The sequence below is a fragment of the Onychomys torridus genome, chromosome 4 (assembly GCF_903995425.1).
Source record: "Onychomys torridus chromosome 4, mOncTor1.1, whole genome shotgun sequence".
NCBI lineage: Eukaryota > Metazoa > Chordata > Mammalia > Rodentia > Cricetidae > Onychomys > Onychomys torridus.
The window spans coordinates 60215019-60234170 of record NC_050446.1 but is presented as its reverse complement, the minus strand read 5'-3'; positions in this window follow the sequence as shown (position 1 = coordinate 60234170).

Sequence of the window (19152 nt, the reverse complement as noted above, 5' to 3'; positions counted from 1 at the left end):
ATTCGGTACACAGACTGACTGAAATGGATGTGGAGATTTTATTTTGAAGCTTTATTTCTTTTAGTTTTATATATATAATTTTTTATTGAAAATGTTTTTTTGTTTGTTCGTTTGTTTTCTTAGGGGAAAGGGGAAGTATGTCTCATGTAGGACAGGATGCCCTGGCCTCAACTTATTATGTAGCCAAGAGGCTGGACTTGAACTCCTTATCTTCATGTATCTATCCCTCAAACTCTAGAATACAAGATGTACCACCATGCTCTGCTGAGTTTGCTTTTTGGGGTAGTAGAGCATGGTATCATTATGTAGCTCTATAGCCTTGAACTTTCATACCTGTCTGTTGAGTTTTGGGAATGCAGGCCTGCCTGACCTTATCTTTTAAAAATATGCCTATTGTGGGAAACAACTGTTAATTTGCACAGAACTCTTTGCTCTCTTTGGCTATGAGGATGTTTCTACTGGTAAGAACTGCTTGTTTGATTTTCTGAATCAGCCCTACCCTCGTCAATTACAGGAAGTTCCCTATAGCAGTCATTGAAAGGAGGCAGAGAGCCTCAATGGCTCAACTTTATTTCAACCCATGAGTCTCAGGCAGAAATTCCCCACATTAGTCATCCCTCAGGGCTTTCTGGGAACTAGGATTTTAACTGGATAAAGGGTGTTATTATCTTCTTGAGACTGGGTAGTAGCCTATTAACACATTAACATTCTGTTCCTTGACTAAATGGGATTGAATGTTTTCTTCCAAGTAGAGAGGGAATGTGGAGAGAATGAGACATTAGGCTGAGCAATGTGAGAAGCTCACCAGGCCTGTGTCAGTAGGGAAAATTTATGGAGGTCTCTGAGCAGTGACAAAGAAGTTTCCAGGCAAATTTTCTTTTCCAGGAAGAATGGAGAAAAGGAAATGAGAATATTATCAAACTAAATTTAAATTTTCCCCTTCCACAGTCTAGAATTTTCAGTCCTGCAGGATCTATGCTGCTTGGTATCAATATAGAAAAGTGGTTGCTTTTCACAACATTAGCTGTTACTGTGTTTCCTTTATTGAAGTACACTTAATAAGCAGTTCTACAGCTGTATCAATAGGACCTTTCAAACTTTTGTCAAAATTTGACATTTGATTGAGGGGTCACAAAGAAAGTGGCTTGTGTGAGAGAGATGCTCAGTGGTTACAAGCACATGCCATTCTTGCAGAGAACCTAGGTTTGATTCCTAGCACTCATATGATGGTTCACAACTATTCACAACGCTAGTTTCAGAAGATCCAGTGCCCTCTGCTGACCTCTGGGGGCATCTAGCACTCATGTGGTACACATAAATACTTGCAGGCAAAACACTCACACATAAGATGAACAATTTTTTTTTTTTTTTTTTTTTAAGGAGGAAGGAAGGAAGAAAAGAAGAAAGGGAGGAGATAACCAGGTTTGCCCTGCAGCTGGACATGTAGGTCAGCAGTTCAGCACTTATATAACATGTGTGACAACCTGGGTTCAGTCCCCAGTGTTACCACCACAGCAAAGACATGCTAAGTTATGAGAATTCTAACTTTGTAAGTGGTTTTAGTCTTAAAGAGAAAAGTGTTTAAAGAAAGCAGATGTTAAGGTGATAAGTGTCTCTCATCTGGAACTGATTCTACTTGTGTACAGACTTCTGGTTTGGCAGGTGGTAGGCTGAAGTCCTCAACAAAAATACTACAATTGATCTTAGCCAAAAGGCCAGAAGCAGTACAACAAAAACATTAGATGAATTTTCTTGTGTAGTCAGTTCCAAAGAGGTGGCTAAGGTGTGTAAGAACAGTTGCAGCTCTTATACCATTGCCTTACTTCCTATGATAAGTCACTATGACCAGGGATTACAGTTTCAGAGGGTGAGTTCATGGCTATCATGGTGGGAAGCACGGCAGCAGGCAGGCAAGCAGGCAGGCAGGGTGCTGGGGCAGTAGCTGATAGTTCACATCTTGAAATATAACCAAATGGCAGGAGACTGAGATTGACGTGTAAGTATTTTGAAACATCAAAGCCAACCGTGTGACATACCTCACCTAACAAGGCCACACCTCTTAACCTTCCCAAATAGTTCCACCAACCGGGGACTAAGTATTCAAGCATAAGAAGAGCCTATGGGGGACATTCTTATTCAAACCGAAAAGTCTCCAAGTGTTAAGAATGGGAACAAAGTTGGGCTTGGCTGTAGAAATGCAATCCTGGCTATTTAGGAATCAACTGCAGGAAGGTGTCACAGTGAGACTTGTTACTTGGGGCTTGCTTACAGTTCAGAGGTTCAGGCCATTATTATCATGATGAGACATGGCAGCATGCAGGAGGACATGGTGCTGGAGTAGCTGAGAGTCCTACATCTTGCAGGCAGCAGGAAGTGGTCTGTCTCACTGGGTGTGGCTTGAACATAGATGAGACCTCAAAGCCCACTTCCATAATGCCACGCCTACTCCAACAAGGCCACTCCTCTCAATAGTGCCACTCCCTTTGGGAGCCATTCTTGTTCAAACCACCACACTAGGCCAAAAAAAAAAAAAAAAAAAAAAAAGAAGTGTAAGAAGGCCAGCAGGGAAAATTTTGTAACTCATCTATTTAGCATGCAGGAGTCTCTGGCTTCAGTCCAGTCCTGGGAGAAAGCAAAGAGAATAAGGCTGCCGACATGGCTTAACAGTTAACAGCATGTACTGATCTTGCAGAGTACCTGGGTCAGGTGCTCAGTATCCGCATGGAGGTTTACAACCCCTTGTAACCCTGGGGTTAGTGGATTCTCTGCCTTCGGGCCTCCTCAAGCACCAGGATGAAGCTTCCCTACAATAAAGGACTGAAGTTGGATCTGACTTAGTCAGCCAATAAAACAAAACAAAACCTACGAAAACCCTGTAGGAATAACCAATACCTCATCTAAAAGTGGAGGTGAGAATGAATGGGTTGGGAGCTGTACCAGCATTGCAGGTAGAGAAACTGTTCCTAGTCCTGCAGGAACCTGGACGGAAGTTCCCAAGTCTGTGAGGAAGACTCAGTAATGATTTGGGTACAGGTTCTTTTCCACATTTCTTGCTGCTGTCTTTTCTCTAGTAGCACAGGGTAAATGCTGACCCAGAAACTGCACACGTTATTAATTCAGTTGTACCACCCCAAGGAATATATGGTAGAGAACATGAAATCACAATGCCACCTGAGCTATCTCTGCTGTGCTTTTTAACCCTCCCCTCACTTACCAAGTTATTATTAAGAGATTTTTTTTTTTTTTTTTTTAAAGACAGGCCCAGGGTTTCTTTAGAAGTTACTAAAAGCAAACCAAAAGGATGGGGTATGCGAATATTTTTGTCTGAGTCTCAAGTTTTGGTACTTAGGAAGATAACTATAAAAAGTGATAATCTGTGCATATGTTATTTAATTGTGATGTTTATTTTTTTTAAAGATTTATTTATTTATTCTGTGTACAGCATGTATGACTACAGGCCAGAAGAGGGCACCAGATCTCATTACAGATGGTTGTGAACCACCATGTGGTTGCTGGGAATTGAACTCAGGACTTCTGGAAGAGCAGTCAGTGCTCTTAACCTCTGGGCCATCTCTCCAGCCCCGTGATGTTTAATTTTTGTTGCGAACTTATTATATTGTGACAGGGGAGTGCCCCGGCCAGCGGGGTGTCAACGGGGCCACCGATCCTGTGGGAGAGAATGAAAGGACAGGGCGACACAAAGAGACAGCAGCAAGACAGTATTCTGATCAAGCCGCCAATCTTTATTGTTCTCCACATGGCTTATATAGCATAAGGGGGGAAGGGGCAGGAAGGAGGGAAAGGGAAAAGGGGCGTGTAGAACATGGAAGGGGTGCAAGACGTGTGAGGCAGATAATGCACCTGCGAGATATTGGCTAAGGTCACTGGTCAGGGGCAGTATATTCTGTTGCTAGGCTACCTGACCCTGGAATGCTCTTTACGTTCAGTTGTCATGGCACCTGACTGTGGGATGTTCTCTTATCTTGGAGGCCTCTGGTTACTGCTCTGGGAAGGGGCTTATGAGTTGTTCTTTGGTTTAGCTAGTACTTTCTATGGTTCATGTTTGGTTCCTGACATCTTGGTCCCTAACAGGGGAGGATAGTGCAGAGATTTGCCAACTTGTATTCTTACTGAGACTATTTCAGGTTTAACTAGAATTTGTTCTTGATGGAGAATCCCATGGAAAATTACCCAACTCTATTCTAGGAACCCAAGGTCAAGATGCCCCAGCTAACTTATCTTACCTTCTGTTAAACTGCTCGCTTGTCCAGACCTGCCCCTGAAGCTTACAGCTTATCTTGGCTTCTGTTAAACTGCTTGCTAGTGCAAATGTCCCCTGCAGCTGCTGATTAAGGTAACAGCATGTGGTTTTTGCCTTTCAAAGGCTGTTGGTCCAAATGCTCAGGGGTATACTTAGGTCTCTGAAAATCTGTGTAGTCCCAAATGACTGGATTAAAGAATTCAATTGGCTATAAACTGTGTGTGAGTAATTGGTCATCTCTGGCAGGCTGCTCATAACTGTATCAAGTATTGTTCTAACATTTTTGTTCACTATGTATCCTAATAGCCAGTCCTGTTATCTGCAAATGAGAAAACTGAGAACCCAGATCAAGGATGCCTAGCTAGCAGAAGTGAAAGGTGAGGGCTGATGATGAAGTCTGGCTCCAGAGGCCACACCCTTAATTAAGCACAAGACTTTTGCTTGCTCATTATTTGACTGGTAAATACCTTGTTACCTCATTAATGTCTCTGATGTTTCCTTATGGGGCGTTTAAAAAAAAGACCTCCACAAAAACACCATGATATACTCACTGCATCAGCAGGGAGGAGTGGAACAGATGGAACAGTGTAAAAGTAACAAGCATGGAAACTGCCATTTCTTTGACCCAAAACCCTAATGAGAATATGGGATTTGAGGTGAATGAACATGGCACATGGAAGATTCATGACAAGCTCCATGTAACTCTAGACTCCTGAAATGGGTAGTATGCAAATAGTGTGAGGTGCCTTGGAGCAGGGATTAGAGTTAGTCCTGGACCACTAAACTAGTTACAGCAGAAAATAAAGAGTACTTTCAACTAAGACTCAGAATTACTCATATTTGCATGAAGTGTTTGTCATTTTCTTGGCATGTTTCTCCTTTCATCATTGAACTACAAGAGAGATTGTTTCAGGTCTGCCTCCCAGTCATTGAGGTTAAAAAAAAAAAAAAAATTCCAGCATCCCTTTGCATGAAGGACTTTCCCTGACATCAAAAGTTTTACTCATATGTACTAAGATCTAAAGAAGTGGAATCCCAGTTCATTATTCATAGCATTCTAACCTCTCCTCACTTTTATTTATTGTTACTTATTTTTTTTTGTGTGTGAAAGGGTCTCACATAGCCCCTGCTGGCCTCAAACTTAATGTATAGCTGATGATTACTTTGAACTTCTGACTTCTACTAAACTGTTTTCATGGTGTTGGGGTCCATCCCAGAGCCTGGTGCCTGCTAGGCAAGCATTCTACCAACAGAGCTACATCATATACCTCTAGCTTTCTTAACCAACCTTCTATTTCACTCTCTCAGCAGATTAGAAATTTCTTATTTCAAGCTTTGCATGTGTCAGTCACCATTCTGTGTATGTCATACTTGTCAACCCTGCGAGACTATGACAGAATATGTGTGGGAGACCAAGCTGGAGATACATGCACCTCTTCTCTGCTTCTAATCTCTCTCAAAGGGAAAACAAGGCTGCATTATACTCACTTTACAGATAATCAGTTCTTTTAAGATCATGGAGCTACAAAGAGGCAGAACCAGAATTTGAATCAAGTCTGACTCCAGAATCTATGCTCTAGCCTTCATCCCCCCCTTATGGGAGGTACTGAGGTCCTTGTGCTTACAAATAGGCACTAGAGGAACCAGTGATGTTAAACACACAGTGTTGTCCCTTCAAAAGAAGGGATACATGACCTGTCTTCTGCCCAGGAGCCTGGGAGTAGATGTGGCTAATAGCCTGGTAAGCTTTGTGCTATCATTGTGTCTGACCACACAGGATCATCCCTTATCATGAACTGTCAATCTACACAACCCATCTTTATGAAAGGTGTCACATGTATTTTACCAGGAGTTTTGATTGTAGAGATGTCTTAAGCTTTATTATGCACATGGGTCTGAGTCACCAGGGAAGTTTTCACCAAATTGTGATGTGCTTAAATAAGTCTGAAACAAACTACTTGATGTCAGACTCCTGGAGTTTGAACTAACACCAGCGATTTAAGGTGTGTTGAACCAAACTGATCTCTTTCCTCCTGCAGATCATTACTGTGCGGGCCATAACAGGTTCTGCCCCCATCCCCCCTCACCAAACTATACTTTTCCTGGCCAGGTCTGTTGGCGCATTCCTTTAATCCCAACACACAGAGGGAGAGGCAGGCGGATATCTGTGAGTTCGAGGCCAGCCTGGTCTACACATTCAGTTCCAGGACAGTCAGGACTACACAGAGAAACCTTGTCTAGAAAAACAAAAGTACTTTTCTGCTGTGTACTTGGGCAGCTGAACACAGGTGAAGATGAGCGGCCAGGTTGTTGTTCTCAGATTCCTACCTTGCACTGGTTGAGATCCAACTCTACCTTTTCATTGTTGTTTTGGAACAGGTTCCTCTGTGGTCTCTGCCTCCTGAGTGCTGGTACTACAGGCATGCGCTACCACGCTGGGGCTCTATCTTTCCAGTCAACTCATTTGTTGATGTTCACACCTTCTTTCTCTTTAGAACTGTGCTCACGAAGTATTGCAGTTTACTCTAAGATGAAAGCTCCTTATAAGAGCCCAAAGGAGAGATGAAACAGCAGGATATTCTAAAGGCAGGGGAAACACATTCTCACCAAGCTCAGGTAGAAAACATCATAACTTCAGAAAGCCCCAGAAATCGACCAGATTCTTTAGCTCCCCTGCCCCAACTATGTAAGCAGTGAAGACTCCCGAGAGAGTCACTGTTAGATAAGCTGAGCTACCTGGAAGAAGCAGAGGTCAGCCCAGCTGCCTGGAGAAGGCTCAGATCACCTGAGCTACTTTAAGAGACCACCCTCCGGCATGCGGAGCTGTTTGCAGGGGTTACAGAGTGCCCCATGTTCCCTGCTTTTGTGAGCAGTCACCTATGCTAGGGTGGGCCTTGGTGATGTAGCTTGTGAGTCCTTTCTGCTTCTATAAGTAATCCCTTCACCCACAGTCCTGCAAATAACTCCAGTACAACACACCGGCTCACCAAGTTGGAGTTGGGTGGGATCTTTACTTTGGCCTGCCATTGACTCTGTCTGCTGAGTAAATACCTGTTTGCTCACACCTTCACTTTTCTGATGACTGACAGCGGTATGAGAGGCAAAGTGTGATGTTTGCTCCTTATCAAAAGGAACCCTTTATAACAAGACATGTTAATAAGAGAAAAAGTACTACAGATTGATCAAAATCCCACGTGTCCCAGGAGCCGTTGCAAATGGTGACTTACAAAGCCTTCCCAAGAAACATTTTTTTTGTTAGATTCATTAGAAGTGGACAAACTCACGGATGAAGAAACATGACTGTACAAAGAGGGTATGATTTAATGCCAATAAGCAGAGAGGAGAAAGACTTGCCTTACTTTTTTTTCTGAGGGCAATGCTACAATGATCATCTGGGTGGCCCAAGTCTTCAACTGAACCCATGTGGACTTTGAAAACACAGCACAAACACAAAGAATTTCTCCTTCTGGATTACCTGGGTTCCAAATTTGTCGATTATGCCAAAAACAATCAAGTGGTTGGCTTTTTCTTTTTGAGACTGTCTCACTATGTAGCCCCAACCGATCTGGAACTCATTGTGTAGGCCAATCTGGCCTCAAACTCAGGAGCTCCGCCTGCAGCTGCCTCTGGAGTGCTGAGATTCAAGTCCTCCTTTACCTCAACTGGCTCAAGGTGAGCTTCCTGAGACCAGCCAGGCGGTGGTGGCACATGCCTTTAATCCAGCACTCGGAAGGCAGAGCCAGGTGGATCTCTGAGGTCGAGGCCAGACTGGTCTACAGAGCGAGATCCAGGACAGGTACCAAAACTACACAGAGAAACCCTGTCTCAAAAAACAAAAACCAAACAAACAAACAAAAAGTCTAGATCAAACTTTGCCAAACAATGGTAGCCTGCCTACCTTTGTACTTAATGTTTCTTATAGAATCCTGAAAATTATTCAAACAACCCAGAAATCAATGATCATGAAAAGTACTTTACCCAGCCCAGTATGATGGCTCACTGGATAAAGGTGCTCGCCCCAAAGCTTGCTGATCAGTCCCTGGAACTAATATAGTAGAGCAAATTGTCTTCTGACCTCTGCATGTATGCTAACGGTCCGTGCATATAAATGCATGTGTACACATGAATACGTGCAATAAATGTAATACAAACTTAAAAATATAGCTGCTAGTATAATCACAATTTAGTATTGTTGACATTACACATGTAGATTTGTATGATTAGTATCAATAAGAATGTATTATTTGTGCATATGAAAGATGCAGAAATGTGTAACAGCTTTTTCTTCTTGAAACGTGTAACAGGAATAGAAAGACAAGAAGGCATAGCAAGCCAACACTCAGAGCTGGCTGCCTGTATGCTCAGTACTTCACATACATTTCTCCAGAGCTCCACATCCTCAGGGTGAATCTTGTTTGCTGCCTTTTACCATGGAGGGAGGTCAGGAGATTATGGTCCATCCAGCTACTAAAGAAGAGGGGAGTCAGATATGTACGCAGGCTTCGATTCTTGCCGTTTTCACTACGCTGCATTTGGACTTTAAATCTTTCTACAGTAAGTCTTGTTTACTGAGCCAGTCAGTGAAGCCAGGAACCAAGTGGGAAAAACAAAAACAAGAGTTCCTTTTAGTCTGCAAATGTCAAGGGTGATGATATGTGGCTGTATTTTCACCATCCAGCATGTCCTACAACCAGCTGGCTTTTGTGAACAATGAAGGGAATAAATTCTCCACGGCACTTCTAACAAATCAAAGAATGACAAAACGTGTCTCCATGTAGTTACAGTACTCTACCTTGTCCTTGGAACCCATCCTAGGAATCAACTGAAACAGAAAATGTATTAGCTCATCTGTTCTTGCCAGACACAATGAGGTTTTATACCGAACGCATTTAAGGATCTCTCTGAACTTGCTTATCAGTGGGCAAAGAACTGTGATAAAAGGCATACCTAAGAAATAATTCACTTTTACATGTGGTTCAAAGTATAGAGACATTTCTAAAAAAAAGATACTTTTATGATTGCTCCACTAGCAATAAATCTGAAACTATAAAAAAAACTGACATAACTTATTCAAGGCAACATAATTAAGTGCCTATTTGAATGTTGAACTGCTGGATACCACACACAAAGAAAGCATAGTGTACTCAAACTAGTGCACAGCTTTTAGAAATCCTTGAGGGACTCCTTTTGTGAGCTCCCAGGCAATGCAAAAGCTCTTTGGGATGAGCTATATCCCGGACACAAAGAAATCATTTGAGATGGCCAGCTTAATTTCTTCACAGAGTAAGGAGAACCAAAAAAGGGCAGTCTTGTTTCTAAATTCTTTGCACAAGCAACCTACATTTCATCCTCAGGCACCACCTCCATCAGCCTATCTTGCATTTTTCAATTCACGCAGAAATAATCTAATACTCTCCAGAGTTTGCAACACTTAGAAATGGCTACTGACCTTACCCAACAATTCTCCTAACACGTGTATTAAAAAATTCAGTGTTTTGTCCTTATGTTGGGATGGCTGCCCCAATTGGTTTATTGCTTATATTCTAACTCCTTCAGTTTGATAGCCACATTTTCCATTTAGATTCATTTTGCTCAGTTCTTTTGTTGTTGAGAATATTCTCTGCCTCGTTCAACATTGTGCTGTGCCAAGAGTGTGTTTTAATTTACACACTTTTTTTTGTTTTTGTCCTGCTTTCTCGGGAATCTGCTCTAACAGTCCGCTTTCCTTTGTCAAGCCAGCAGTGTTATACTTTCCTTTCACACAGCAAGTTCATGGTGTCGGATCAGACTGTTAAGTGATGTCAAGAAAAAGCTTACTGCAGTCCAAATCAGCCACACCTTTCCACACAAATGCTCGGTAGTCTGTACAAAGATGAGAAATGGACTTGGCACCCACGGCTACAACAGAGCAGGGGGAGAAATGACACCCTGCCTATGAATTTCCACCTGGAAGGTCCAAAGGGCCCCTCTGCCTGCACATTTGTGTTCTCTAGTCCTTTGGGCTTGTCAAAGTTCAGATGCAAGAAACCCTTCCCTATGTGGGCAGCCATACTTAGCCCTCGGAATTTAGGTGTAACTTTCATGTGTGTGCTCTACACAACCCACCCCAGTAGCTCAGCGCTCATGTTTTTCATCATTCTCTAAGGGGTTGTTTTAAAGCTCTTGCTACTCCCAATACCTAGAAGACAGTTTGGCGCCAAGTAGCTGTGAAAATGTTTGCTGAATGAAGCTGAAGTGCTTTACAAAGAAACAAAATGGTGATTGAGATTTCCCCCCCATATTTGACAGAATGAACCAAACACAGCTAGGACAGAACTCATGACCAGTTTCCCCACTGACCCCTCTCTAATCCACAGTGATTTCAGTGAACTACACAATGTATTCGTGAGTTTTCCATCTGAACTAAGCTTAGGTTCTCATAGTCTGGACTACGTAAAATGACAACACATTATCAGTAGGCACATTTTGATCAGTTTGGTCTACACGGTGAGTTCCAGTACTGCCAGGGCTGCACAGTGACACCGTCTCACAAAAACCTCAAAGTTATAGCTCAAAGAATTGCTGTGGGCATGTTCCAGGGATACAACCAATCAACTCTTTAGTTGGCTACCCTACTAACAATAGCATATTGATGCCACTGCACAATCCTTTTGGTCACAGAGGTCAATTCAGTCTGAATGAATCTGCTGGACCTTGCTCACGTAGATTCATCCTGCAAGCCCATTGCTTACAAATAAGTATCTGAATAGACTGTTTTCTTCTACATAAATCATACAAATTTTTATATCAGTGACCACAATACCTCCATAATACATAGTAGGAATGAAGAGCTTCTTATAGAAGCTTCTTATGGTCTTACTTTTAACCTATTATAAATTACAATGTGAATATGGTTAGTTTTCTTTATAATTTATTTTCAGTGTGTGTGAGGGGTGCATGCATAGCATGTGTGTATATATCAGAAGACTACTTGCAGAAGTCAGTTCTCAGCACTGAACTCAGGTTATCAGGCCTTTACCTACTGGTCCAGCTCACTGGCTTGTGAACAAGGCTTCTAAGATTGAGTTAAAAAACACAATGGAAAAAAAAATTGAGTAGATGAGTTAGAGTATTTGAAAATTTCACATTTTCTGTACTTCTTAAAAAATGTTTTCCCCCTTTTAAATATAGGCTTGACCTTGATTGCTATACAACCCAGGCTGGCCTTGAACTCACAATTCTCCTTCCTCAGATCCTTGAGTTTTGTGATTACAGGTGTACACCAATGTATCTGGGTTTCATTTTAAACTTTTAAAATAGTTTTAAACAGTAAGATCTTATCTTGCATATATGCTTTTTTTATATATGCATTTTTCATATTTTATTTTGCATACTCCTTGTAAGATGATATAAGCAAGAAAGAAATGCATAATATCATCAATGTAGAAGATAAAAATCAATTTATTACATCACTTTAGAGAATGCACAGAAACAGACCATGAACTCAATGCAGAAAAGCCTTTGGGAAAAATGTAATAGCCTTTAAAGATAACATGTATTCAACAAAGTAGAAACAGAAGGAAACTCAAAATGAGACCTAAGGGCCAGACTGTGGTAACAGTTTGGCGGTGAGGCCTACAGTGTGTGAAACACTACTCTGAGCATGAAGGAAAGAGCTTCACAGGTGGCCATTCCCATAGGACACCACACTGCCCAGATAACTAGACAAGGAAAAGAAAGAAAAGGCATCCAAAGGCAGAATAAAATTATCTGTTTTTTGGTAATATTACTTTACCTGTTTTTAAAAAAATTCCACAAAGATTTGCAAAGCTGAAAAATTAACACATGAAACAACACAATGCATGCACTCATGCATGCATGCACATACACAAAACAGCAGCAACAAAGAAAATTAATTTCCCATGGCATCTAAAAGGATAGAATATTATGCATTAAACTTAAACAAGGATGTGAAAAACCTGTACACAAAATACTGTAAAACATTGTTAAACACTGAAGAGAGAAGTAACTACAAAAGCATTCCTACCCACATGAACACTTCACATTGTTATTGTTAAAATGCCCAGAGTAGCAGGAACAATCCAGACTCAATGCAATCCTTACCACAATCACAGTGGCATCCTTTGAACAGATGAAAAAAGCCAGCTTAAACTTCATGGGATCTCAAAGGACCCTGAAGAAAAGAATCTTGAGAGGGATCATTGACTTTTTAGATGCAGGGTTTCTCTGTGCAGCCCTGGCTGTCCTGGAACACGCTCTGTAGACCAGGCTGGCCTCCAACTCAGAGACCAGCCAGCCTATGCCCAGGATTAAAGGTGTGCATCACCACGCCAGCCATACTTCCTGATTTTCAAACTTACTACAGAGCAACAGCTACTAAGATGAGGTGATTTGATAGAAAGGTTCTGTAGATCTGCAGAATTCTTAACAACCGGTGACTTTTATGCTTTTGGTGAGTTCACACACTGTATTTGCATCGTTTCACCCTCCTCTCCCTCACCCAATTCCTCACATACCTTCCTGAATTCATGCCATGACCCCTCTGTGATTACCGTCACACACATCTGCTGAGTCCAGTTAGTGTTGCCCTCACTGTCCCTGAAACAACTGGCCCACACTCTCTCGCAGCTACTGACTGCTTGGAGTTCTTCATCTGCAGTGGAGTCTTGTGAAACTTCTCTTCATCCATGTCTGCTCAAATGATTTCTGACAAGAATGCTAAGACTACACAATGAGGAAAGAATATTTCTTCAACAAATGGAGAAAGAATTGGATAACTATCTACAAATAAATGAATTTGGATCTTTGTACTATAAAATAATTTACTCCAAAGAAGGAAAATGAGCTGAACTAAGGAGAGTGTGAAGAACTGTGTATTGTTGTAGGGAATGTAAAATGGTGGAAATGATATGGACACTAAATGGATATTCCTTTAAAAGTGAAAACATCACCATCATCTGATCCATCAACTTCAGTTCTGAGAATACAGCAGGAAGAATTCAAACTTGAAGCTCAGAAGTATTTGTATACCCTCCTTTTAATACAGATTATTTAAAACAACCAGGAGATGGGAAATTCAAAGAAATGTTGCAATGCGACACACAGACACACAGACACACAGACACACAGACACACACACACACACACACACGAAGTACTATACAGCATTACAGAAATCCAACCACATGGTAACATGGATGAAGTCAAGCTGTATGATGTCATTCATTTGCACTGGCTAACATAAACACAGTGGGAAGATGCTTGTTCAGGGCTAAGGGAATGAGAGAATTAGTGGTTAATGAATATAAACTTAGTTTTGCAAGATGAAAAATTTTAGTGAGGTGGAATAAGGTGAATGTACTTAAATGTCATGGTCATCTTTCCATGGCAGAATATGGAATATTTGGTCAAGGCACCACAGGTCTCAGTCTTAATGTTTCAAGAGATGAATTGGATGGTAAAACATGTAATAATCAAATTGTTAAAATATTCATTACCAAAATGTGAGAGGGCACTAAAATGAATGACCAGAGTTCTTGGTTGTACACAAACAACACTGTAAGTCAAAGTGTGCACATACAGCCAGATTTGGTGGCTCATGCCTGTAAGCTCAGCACATGGGAGACTACTGAAGTGGAGAAGGGATTGGGCCTGGGTCGGCCGGCCCTACCTCACAGTGCACTGCAGTTAAGAAGCAGGAGATGCTGAAAGCAGCTGCTCTGTCTGTCTCTTCCATGTAGCCCGTCAAATGATGCTGCCCACATTTAGGGTGGATTTCCCTACATTAGTGAACTCTATCAGGAAATCCTTCACTGGCATACCCTGAAGCCTCTCCTAAGGGAGGTCCTATCAAGTTTACAACCAACACCTTCCTCCAACAAAATAACAAAATTTTCCCTCAAAGATATGTACATAGCCAGGATGGAGGTGTGGGGTTGGGGGTGGCGCATGCCTTTAATTAATCCCAGTACTTGGGAGGCAGAGCCAGGTGGATCTCTGTGAGTTCGAGGCCAGCCTGGTCTACCAAGTGAGTTCCAGGAAAGGCACAAAGCTACACAGAGAAACCCTGTCTCGAAAAACAAACAAACAAACAAAAAGATATGTACATAGAAGCAGAAAGGCACACCTGTGAATTTGGGGCCCTCTATTTTGGTGACTCAAAGGCATGAAAGAACTCCGTCTTTAGATTCTTTTTTTAAAAAAGATTTATTTATTATATAGTATTATGGGCACCAAATCTCCTTATAAATGGTTGTGAGCCACTATGTAGTTGCTGGGAATTGAACTCAGGACCTCTGGAAGAGAGCCAGTGCTCTTAACCCTCTGAGCCAACTCTTCAGCCCCCCATCTTTAGATTCTTAAAGCTATTCCTATTTGGAAATGTGGAGTATCTCAAAAATAGGAACATGCAGAATTACAAAGAGGGAGAACTCATGACTAACAGAGTTCTATTAAAAGCTAAATCTGGCAGGGCAGATTTTCCTGGGAAAGAAACAGGTTAACAATAAGTTTGGTGACTATAATCTCAGGATGAAAGGGACAGTCCCATGTATACCAGCTGTCTTAATATTTCTATTAAAAGAACTTGCTTTGGCATGACTTCACACTCTAAAATGTCCCTGGTTTGAAATATGAACTATGTGTGTCAAATTATGACAAAGGTAAGAACCTGGTAAAGACAGTGGCCACGTGGACGGAAAAGAGCAGTGCTTGCTGTAGAAGAAATTCTAGTGTGGTACAGTAACTGGTTGTTTTCAGTCCAAGTCTCTGGGTAATAAAATGCCAATAATGAGGGGGAAAAAATCTAGGTTTTGGAAAAACAATGACTTTAGTTTGGAATCTGACATACTGGCAGGAAACACATGTTGCTGTGAGCAGCTTATTGGAAATATGGGGCTAGAGATAGTCACTCATGTGGAAGTGATTACTGAAATCATGAAAGCAAGTGAGGCTGGCAGAATAAGATGGCAGAAAAGCCCAGAGCACATGGAAAGGATCTACAATTCTTCCAATTTTAGGTTTCAAAGAGAGTTACAGGCAGTTCTGTTAACTGCTTCCCTGTCAGGCCAGATGAAATTACCAACTGCCTAGGAAGAAAGCTGAATTTAGATATAGCTAGTCAGGAAACCTATGGGCAACTTCATAGCCTACTTCCTGCTTAATATTCCCATCAAGTTTATTATTGGCAAAAGTGGGAGGCTGGAACCCAAAGTAGATCAAGTTCAGAGCCAGCCTGGCCCACATAATCAGACACTGTTATCAAAACCAAAAACAGACACAGTGTACCAACTCAGCTATAATTCTCTGTGAAAGGAGGTAATGTGTTTTAGGGCCTACTCAGAAGAGAAATGCATGTATCCAGTTAAGAATGCCGAATTGTACAATGAATTCAGGCAGTTGTGGGAATCTACACTCTGCAGACTTTATTACTTACCAGGGGAACTTTTTTTGGTTGGCCGACCTCTCACCATTGTATCAGTTACTTTTCTATTGCTATGATAAAATACCATGCATGACATGGCAAATTATAAAGGAGCATCTTTGGGCATTCAGGCCCAGAGGGGTAAGACTCAATCATCATTATGGTAGACAAGCATGGCAGGCATGGCAGCAAGAATGGCTAATCCCAGGCAGGAAGCCAAAAGCTTTCATTAGAAATGGCTCTAGTTCTTAAACTAAGTGTGCGCCTCTGGTGACATACTTCCTCAAACCAAACTGCAGCTCCTCAACTTCCAACAGTGCCATCAACTGGAACTGAGTGTTCAAATGCCCAAGACTATGGGGACACCTTATTCAAACTACCACAACTGTGCTTCTAATTATGTGTGGGCCTGTGTACCATGGCACACACGTGGAGGTCAGAGGACAACTTCCAGGAGTTGGTTCTTTCCTGTCACATGGGTCCCTGGGATCAAACTCAGATCATCGGTATTGGCAACAAGCACCTTTATCCACTAAGCCATTGCACTAGCCCCCGAGACAGGGTTTCTCACTGGGATCTGAGGCTCTCTGATTAGGCTAGATTGGCAGGCCAGTGAGCCCCTGGGATTTACTGTCTCTGCCTCTCAGCACTGGAGTAACAACCTCAACAGTTTACGAGGGTGCTGGGGATCAAACTCAACTCCTCCTGTCATCCTCTGTGCACACCCAGTTTTGAGGCCAGCCTGCACTATGAGATTCCATCTCAAAAACACAAAAGTGGATTCTAACAATAAACCCCAGCACGCTGAGTTACACCAATAGCAGCCTTACACATCTTTTCACGTCTGTGTAACTCTGCTGACCCTCATCATCTAGGTTCCTATTAGTGCTCTTCATCATGTTCCCACAATGATGAAACTCATGGTGTTCTCCGAATGTGTCCAACAGGAAACAACACAGCACTATGTTTGTGCCTTTACTGAAGCAATAGACTGAACACTTGAGCTTCCATAAATTCTACAAGGCTTTAAATATATTGCCACTAATCTTTACATGAAAAGATCTCTGATAGCAAGACAATTTATTTGAGAATTTCCCTTTTTATAGAATTAAAGAATGAAAATGAATTCAAATGATGAAATAATGAAAGTATTTGCCGATCATGTAAGAGGCCATGATTTAATTCCCAGCACCAAAAAAATAAAACTACAGATTCATCAATATGCTGATTTAATTAAATCCAGAAATTAAAATACAGCATGCTGTGAAGATGATCCATTGAGTCACCATACATACTGAATGCTTTCCATTTAAGATCATAAAAAGGCAAGAATGCCTTTGTAGAACAAAAGCATGCAGACAATCCATAAACAGAAAGAAAACAACTCCTTAGACTATGGCTTACCCCCCCCCCCCCCACACACACACAAAAAGGGCCCCAAACAAAAACCAGAAGTGCTGTTTGACTGCCTGTAAAGATGCAAGATGAATTCAGTCTTTTCAACAACTGGTGTAACACCAGTTGGATTGTTCACTACATGCAAAAACTGCATTTTGGGAGCTGCAGAGGTGGCTCAGAGGTTAATAAACATGCTTACTACTCTTGCAGAGGACCCAGATTCAGGTTCCCAGTATCCACAAGGCAGCTCACAACCATTTGTAACTCAAGTTCCAGGGCATCTGATGCCTTCTTCTGGCCTCCATCATGTATAAACTCATACTAGCACATATAAAGAAATAATACATTTTGTTTTTTAGAGAAAGGGTTTCTCTGTGTAGTTCTGGAACTAGTAGACCAGGCTGGCCTCAAACTCACAGAAATCCGCCTGCCTCTGCCTCCTGAGTGCAGGGATTAAAGGTGTGTGCCACCACCACCACCACCACCACCACTCGTCTTAGAAGTAAGAAATTTAACAAAATTTTAGCCTACTTCCTTTAAAACTGACCACATCAAGGAAAGGTAGAACCTTTATAAACCAATGTTAGAGATAAAAATGGCACAACTTTAGAAAATACTCTAACATTGTCTTTAAAATTTAAAGTGTGAACCACATGTTGCTGTATTTAGTAAAGAAAAGAAAGCACTGCTCATACAAAGATCTGTACATGATTATTCAGGTGACTACTTGTAAAGACACCTAATCAGAAACAATACCAGCCAACAGGTGAATGGACAAACTGCATTATATGCATTCAGACGAATAGTACTTAGCAATTTCCAGAAATGTACCATTACTACCTGTAATTTCCAGTTATGCCGAGTGAAAGCAAATGAACAAATAAAATAACATCATTCCAATAAAATTATAAAAATGCAAACTAACCTAGAGTGATTATTACTTTCCTGGGGATGTAAATTAAGTGCTCATTTTAAGGAAAGGATTACAAAGGCGCATGAACAGTCTTGGAAAGATAAGCATACATTGACTATGTTTTCACTGGTAAATACATCGGCTGTTACATATCAGATGTTTACTGTTCCAATTTTACCTTAAAGCTGTTAAAAATTGGGTGAAGATATTTGAAAACTTTAGTTTCAAATTTATAGGGATTCCTGTAAATTACAGGAATCTTTGAGACTTGATTTACTTTATGCTTAGGTGTAAGAGTTTTGTTTTTGAGACAATTTTACTATGTAGCTTTGGCTGGTCTCAAACTTTGCTTCTAAAATGCTGGGATCAAAGGTGTGTACCACCCCAAGTGATCTAATAGTTTACAATTTAAGCTCACAGTTTAAAAAAGAAGTTTTACTTAAAATGGTGGCCCACATCTCCATGCAAAACCCAATGTAAAATACTTTTCGTAGAAAGGTCTTTGAACATTTATAGGTAATGTGCAGACTCTTATTCACTTATGCCATGAAATGAGACATACAAATCCAAGTACAAGAACAAACCTGTTAGCAGCAACGCACAAGAAGAAACCTGTCAGCTGCCTAAGTCTGTGGTCAACACCTGAAAACGCAGAGGCTCTATTTAGTTGTTCCTAAGCTTTAGCTGTTTGCCTCAGGACAAGTTCAGTCAGTTTTGCATTTTGTCTTTAACTATCTAAGGGAAAAAAAAATGAAAAAAGATTGACAATCTTTTAAAGATTGTTAATGCCATATATTTTTGTTCAGGGAAAATGAGGAATGTTACTTCACATTATGCATTTAAGAATCTTAGCTGGTAGTGGTGGCGCACGCCTTTAATCCCAGCACTCAGGAGGCAGAGCCAGGCGGATCTCTGTGAGTTCGAGGCCAGCCTGGTCTACAGAGCGAGTTCCAGGAAAGGCGCAAAAACTACACAGAGAAACCCTGCCTCGAAAACACAAAAAAAGGCCTTAAAAACATTATGAGGCCCTAGCTCACTTGTTTTCACCTTATGGATAATTCAGCTATGTTAATACCTCTATTATTTGTATTTTGTTTTTTAAATAAAAGTATCTTTCACCCTTCACAATTTTGACTTTTACAGATGCCTATAATCAGA